We start from the raw sequence: 7,566 nt of genomic DNA, 5'->3' as shown, positions 1-7,566 counted from the left end.
GAAGTTAAAACCGTTGAAAGAAATGTTTGTTATCTTTTCTTAATTTTAAATGTTAATTTTAATTTGTCACATATTTTTGTTTATTATAAACGACAATAAATGTTAACCTTTAAAAGAAAATTCGAATTTTATGTATAATTTATTACAATGTTAGCTACACAGATAACTGGATGCCTGCATATTCAAATCAAAGGTCGCACTCACAGCTAAAAAAATCGCAGGAAGAATAAAATAACGATAATGAATATCAACAAACAGCATATGAAATAGAACGTGTAATCCTATAAAACTCCACCCCCACCCCCAAACAAAATAAAACAAACGAAACAAAAAGAAAGAAAAGAAAAGAGGACGTACCTTACACAGAAGACAAACACACAATCTTTCTTATAGTCATCGCAGGGAAACTATTTCTTGCTTTTCCTTGTGCAGTTTCGTTAATGATATCACAAAAAACATAAATCAAGTATTTTATCAGAGTGATATCTTTTCATTTTTGTCCTATTATCAAAAACCTGTTTTTATCAAGGAAGGACAGTCTGTAAGAAACGCTTTTGCTAAAAATATGTTCAATTCAATTTTTAGACGAAATTGTTGTCTTTTTTGCATGAAGACTGATAGTATTGGCTAGACAAATCTTCCGTAAAAAAAATCAATAGAAAATTAATAAACAAAAATAAATAACATGAATGAATTGAACGACATTGAAAAGTCATTGAAACGTAATGTCGGAGAGCTATGGCAAGCTGCAGACGCAGTTGCATGACACCAGCACACCGTTTACAGGCAGCGGAATCCTGCTGTGAAGATCTTGCTGGTTCACCATACCCATTAGATGCCACTGTTATCGTCATATTGTATGGAACGTGTAGTTTTTCTGTCAACATATTTTATTCGTTTTAATTATGATTAGATACTATCAAAGATATCATTAAGATTCTATCATATTTGAAAACAATATCAAATTAAGTTGCAATATTGCAAGTTGTCTTAATTCAGATTTTCGATATGGATAATATTTAATATAAATGAATGTTAATATAAGACAAATAGCGTGATGCATTTTATCTGAGCCTTTCCCAAACTACTACTACAAATAATAATAATAATAATAATAACAATAATGCTCACAAAGAAGGCACAATCCCATGATGATGAAAAAGAACTGGTCCAAATTATCCTCCAGAATGCCCATTTCTGCTGGCAGCCAATTTCAGAATCACTATATAAATTTTTCACTTTTCTTGTGAACTTTTTTTTCCCCCCGCAGGTCTGGCTAAAGACTTGGGGGTCACTGGAGCTTTTATTATAGTGCCGTGTGCAGCTGGAAAGGCATTCCTTGCTTAACGATAAGTGACATAACAATCTGTGAATTGACTCGCGTAGGGACTACATTGGACCACTATGATCACACTTCTAATTGAACAAAAGGGCTTCGAAAGCAAGTTAATTAAACAGTCGACGCTCATGGATTTACATAATGAGAAAATTAAATACCGATTATAATCCCATATGGTACTTTGAGAATTAGTGTCAGTGGTACTAACAAAGGACAGCGACGCATATAGTTTCTGACATTGTTTCGTTGTTTTCAAATCATCAATAAAAGATAAAAAATCAATTATGGAACAAATCTTAAACATGTGAATTTGTCATGCCTTTTTATTGAACAATATATACCGATTAAAATATGTTGATCGGGTAAAATTTCTTTAACCGAATTGCCAAAATTTACCGTTAAACTTAACGGCGAGTTAGATTCTAAAACTACTGCGGTTCGATTTTATATGCGATGTCATTCCGGAACTAGCCGAGTTTAGTAACAAATAATTGTATTAATAGTACGGTCATTTAATGTAAATTTGATGGATTTTGTGCAGTAATCAAAAACAGGAAAATAAATAAATATTTCCAACAAAATTCGCAAATCATAAATTAAAAACAACAAAATAAAAAAACAACAAAACTTATAATTTAGACGTTATTCATTGATGAATGAATTGTTAAAGCTACGTAAAAATCCAAATATCTCTCTCTCTCTCTCTCTCTCTCTCTCTCTCTCTCACACACACACACACACACACACACACATAAATCCATTGATGAGAGAGAGAGAGAGAGAGAACATGCGTATACTAGTATTACAATTTCGAATAAGTGAGCTACATGCATTTTCAGTAACAAATCACGACATTACAAATTCCATAACATCCAACTTGCATAAGACAAGGTTACGAACATGCATTTGGGAAATTAGAGCTTGCCCCATAATATGAAAACATTATATCACAACTGAATTTAAAACATCAGGTAAATCAATTTTTTAAAATTGCAAATAAAGAACTTTTTTCTTTTGATTGTACTTTAAAACCAATATGTCGATAATTACAGTATTAAATAAACATATATGTAAATATTATACAAAGGCAGATATTCTAAATTAACATATATGTAGATAGTATACAAAGGCAGATATTCTAAATTAACATATATGTAGATAGTATACAAAGGCAGATATTCTAAATTAACATATATGTAGATAGTATACAAAGGCAGATATTCTAAATTAACATATATGTAAATATTATACAAAGGCAGATATTCTAAATTAACATATATGTAGATAGTATACAAAGGCAGATATTCTAAATTAACATATATGTAGATAGTATACAAAGGCAGGTATTCACATGAGAAGAAAAGAAAGGCTTAAAATCCACACATAGTTGAAGTCAGGTCAGACATGATATGCAAGTATATTTATGGACAGATAAATATGTAGATAAGGGTTTTGGAAACAGCTGGAGTTTTAATTGAGAGAGAGAAAGAGTGCGATGGCGGTTTAGGTAAAATACTTTAAACTGAAAAAATTAAACAACTATATTTCTCTGAAACTGGTTCCTGTGATTTGTTTGAAGAAACTTCGTCAAGTTTCCATTGTTCTGCATAAATACACTTGCAGACTTATTTCTTCAACGACATCAACAATAATGCACGCTGTACTTTTATGATGATTATGTATTAACACTTACAACTGAGCAACCTGAGAACACTTATTTTATCCATTTGCATAATACTTATCACTTAGTCACCTTGAAATCTTAGAATTGCATCAAAGCAATCATTTACAAGCCGACCTATGAGAACTCATTATTTTCATCCATTTCGTTATTTACTAAACATTAAGCATATATTTGCCTACAGCGGTTATGACGTAATCTGAAAATAGATGACAAACACCACCTGGGGGTGCTAGATTTTCGGCAGATCCATCGCTCATTTCAAGAAATTCAAATGGCTAATCATTACTGACGAGTGGATTTATTTCCTAACACGCATATCAAAGAAATCTCACAAGCTATAGTCCAGAGTAGAAACGACCAGAACAGAACCTTTATTTAGTATTGAAATCTCGGCAACACGCAGACGTGCACATCCAATCTTCATTGCAGTTAATAATTTGCTGCTAGTTACATGAAGTTTTTCACAATTATATCCGCAAATCCAGCAAAACTTACTACTGGTGCGCAATTTCTGGAGGATAAGAGTTTATCGAATTGTATTACATTAGGATGAATGCAATAATAAGATGGTAAGACTTTGCGTCTTCCTCTTTAGGAAAAGGACATACAGACAAACGGAGAAGTTCATCACCTATATAATCCTTTTCGTAAACAGTGCATTATCTGTCTTGTCTTGTCATCCTTATCGCACACAATTCATTTTCTGTCTTGTCTTGGTTTGTTTTCAGAAAATTCCGACTTTACTGGATATTGGTGATTGTGAGTTCTAAACCTTTCAGAAAGGAAAATACATCATTTGAATGATGTGCATCGTTTGCATTTCTAGCTTGAGGGTTACGTGTTAATGCTTGGAAGAACAAATCAATTCTTCCCGCTGAAATAAAAATGTTTTTAAGATATTCAAACAATTTTATAAATAAAGCTGGAACTTATATCACTCGACATGACATTGTACAAGTTTTGAAAATGTTGCTGTCTTTTCTATTTATAATTGAAAACTAAAATTCAATCGTGCGACATTTAATAGAATTGTCCATTGGTTTCCTACCAGGTTTTGTATACAGAAAGGTAACTCGTGTCCTCTTTCTTAGCTTTGTAATATATATAAGGAATTAGAAGTGAACATTTTCAATAAGCTAGGTATTTTCAAGCCCCCAAATTCACACGCGTACAGCAAAATTGGTAGAACTGTGCAATCAAACGGATGTAACCATAAATCGATTGGAATGTATAGATTGTTTATTTCTCAATGAAGAAGATGCAGGGTTTTGTTCAACTTTGTGTTTTATAGCTTTAAAAAATTGCCATTTTGAAAGTAATAATACTTATGTATTTAAATTCTTCACAAGTATAACTGGTTTTTCTGTCTTGTTTGAATTCAATTTGTGTGCAGTTATCTGATACAAAAATATTATTTTTTGTCTTAGTTAAATTGACATTTAGTTTCCAAATTTTAGTTTACTGAAAAATAAAGTTAAAATATTCTTGAAATGAGTCTGCATCACTTTCGAATAGTACATTATCATCAACTTATATAGTTAAATTAATAGTTTCAAGTACTAAAACCAATAAATGAGGAAAATATACTGTTTATTTTTGTGTTCATGATTTCTGATAAAACATATACGGGATAGATATGATCTAGGTTAAGTACCCAGCACGAAATCCACCTTTGCTTTCTGCTAATATGTTGTGATAGTTAAGAAAACTTCTGATCCGTGAGTTCAATATAGCAATACACAACTTAACAATACAGCGAAGGACAATAATCGGCTTAGCTTATAAACACTGAAGCCATGATTCAAGGATAAGACATGGTACAAGCATTAAATTGAAAACCAGATATGAGTAGGCGTTAGTAAGTATTACGTGATTTTAACAAAATATATTCATTAAGTATAGTCATTAGAAGGGTATTTGCTATTTTTCAGAGCTTTAATTCATTAAATAAATTCGTCCTCTGTTTATCGACGAATTCAAAATGTTATCATCGTCGTCGTTGAAGTCCATGTCCAGATTATCGAGATTACTGGACATGTCTTCATCAATATTATCGTTATCTTTAAAATAATCATATAGCATGCTATGTGTGATGCTTAAATAATTCTGTTTCTTTTCAATACTAATAGTAATTTTCAAAGAATCTCCCGGGGTTTTACTTTTCAGTTGTCTGAACTTTGCGTTTATACGGTAATTATACTTATTAACGTGGAACTTCATGTTGCGATTGTAATATTTATTTGCACCTTTTACATACTGTTTACTTGTTTGTGAAAGAGGACTAGTGCTGGTGTCCTTGATCCAATTCACTTTCTAATTTAATACCCCGGTCATATGATGACGGAGATTGTGCCTTGTTAAATTTACTTCTACATAATATTTTATGAGATGAAATATGTTTCAAAAACTATTGCCCAACATCACTCCTTTGTACTCGTTGCTAAATTCACAAGTCTGCTTTGGGATGCAATAAGTAAAGCTACCACAAAACGCAGTTACTCTTCGTGCTAAAGACCCACTAAGGATGCACAATGAAATTAAAAAACTCATTAGACAAAAAAGTGGCATTACCGTCCAGAAAAACTCATGCAAAACTTACAACACTGGTGTCCAAAAAGAAATAAAATTATTAGTGAAATACGGGAATCTAAATTTTCGATTGTCAACGGTTGACAGCCAAAATTAAAAACGGTTCAGGTAATTCTAAGGAGTGGTGGAAACTTGTTAAAGACATCCAGAGAAAGTGTAATTTTTAAAAAATTTTATATTCATATATTATATTCATGGATTATGGTGAAAGATGATGGAGATAATTAACGATTTCTTTTGCGAATAGGCTAGATTACAAATTGATAATATGACACAATGGCAACTTGCTGAATTATACGTAAACCAATTGCCGTACCCACTATCGTTTGCATCAACATTAGTGAACACGACGTATACAACGTTACTGGCTTAATTCAATAGGCGTGGAAAAGGGTGCTGAATAAATGTTTCAAACTATTTCCCAATATCACTCCTTTGTACTTTGTTTAAAAATGTGTCTACAAATATTTGCATAATTGTTCAACATATCTTGATTACATCAAACAGGCTTTACACCGGTGACTCTACAACAAATCAGTTACTAGATTTTATAATACGATTTGTTTAGCTCGAAATTAAGGAAAGAAAGTTAGAACTGTTTTCTTTGATATAAGTACAGCATTTGATCGTGTTTGGCATTCCGTATTACTTATTACTTAGGAAGATTGATGTTTAAGGTAGTTTATTGTTGTGTTTAGAACATTACCTCTCATTAAGAGAACAAAGAGTTGTCCTGAATTCCCGTTGTGGCTGTATTGGTTCAACATAAATTGGCGCTTCCAGCGGCCATCCCAGCACAGCTTTGATCGGCAACTTATATATGTCAACGGCGTAATCGAGCGTTGATATTTCAATGGCGGCACTCAGCGTTGACTCGTGTACTTTGATAGCGATCTTTGTTTCTTTTCCAGTTATAAATTTGATTCTGCGCTGAAGTTCATCATTGATTTCTTCGATGTTATATGATCCTGTTAGAATGCTAACGACTTTCCAGTCTGGGATGATCTGGCCAACTTTTATCAAGCAAACAGCAATGAATTGTAAGCGTCTAATCCACCAAATGCTTTTGATCTGATATTTGGCCAACTATAAATAAAGTCGTAATTGGGCCAGTATAATCTCTAGTGACCGACTATTAGGTGCTTTTATCAGAGTTGGAAAACCATCATCGAATTCCCGATGAGTTGACGTCACAGATATCATCGTGGTCGGCGGCGGCGTTGAGTCAGGGATAATCTGCTTCAGTCGGGTAGTTATTCCTGCGGTCATTATTATATTTATACGGATTCTAAATTTGACGTTGGCAACATTGCTGGCATCGTTGGGGGTGTGGTATTGTGTGTTCTTATGATACCGATAATAAATATCACTTACTGCTTCAAATTCACTATCTAATATTACACAGTCATTTAACCCCGTTGACAGTATCGATGATATATTTATACATACATACGTCGTCCAAGTTATTTCTGATTGTTCATGTGATTTCTCTCCGGCACATGTAGATAGTTTTTTCGTGATAATATTAATTGTACCAGCAACGCTGACAACAACAGCAACACCGATTCCTATCACCGGCGATATCACGTCAGTCGCTGCTAATGTACCAATTAACGTCGTTGTTTCAGCGATCAGTGAGGACACCCCATTTACAACACAGTTTCGATCACGATGATTTGTCTGCGGTATTTCTTTTTGTTTCGTCGTGTGCTCGTCAATGTATTTTTTCCAACGATTCCTTCCACGCACATGCTTGATTGCACCGAAAGGACTGTGGGATTCATTGTAGATATTTTAAATAATATTTTTGAAATCTGGAGCTGAAAAAAACTGGTGCACTTTTTAAAATAAGACCTTTATTTCATCAGGAGCCTCCTGTCTTTTGTCATACAAATAAAACTTGGTCTTTTTACTCAATATATTTCTCAGTGGCTCATCAATTATGGAAAAAAAT

This window comes from Sinohyriopsis cumingii, chromosome 13 (genome assembly GCF_028554795.1).
Source record: "Sinohyriopsis cumingii isolate HCF-2022 chromosome 13, ASM2855479v2, whole genome shotgun sequence".
In the NCBI taxonomy this organism is placed as follows: domain Eukaryota; kingdom Metazoa; phylum Mollusca; class Bivalvia; order Unionida; family Unionidae; genus Sinohyriopsis; species Sinohyriopsis cumingii.
The sequence above is the reverse complement of the archived record's forward strand: the minus strand, read 5'-3'. Positions refer to the sequence as shown.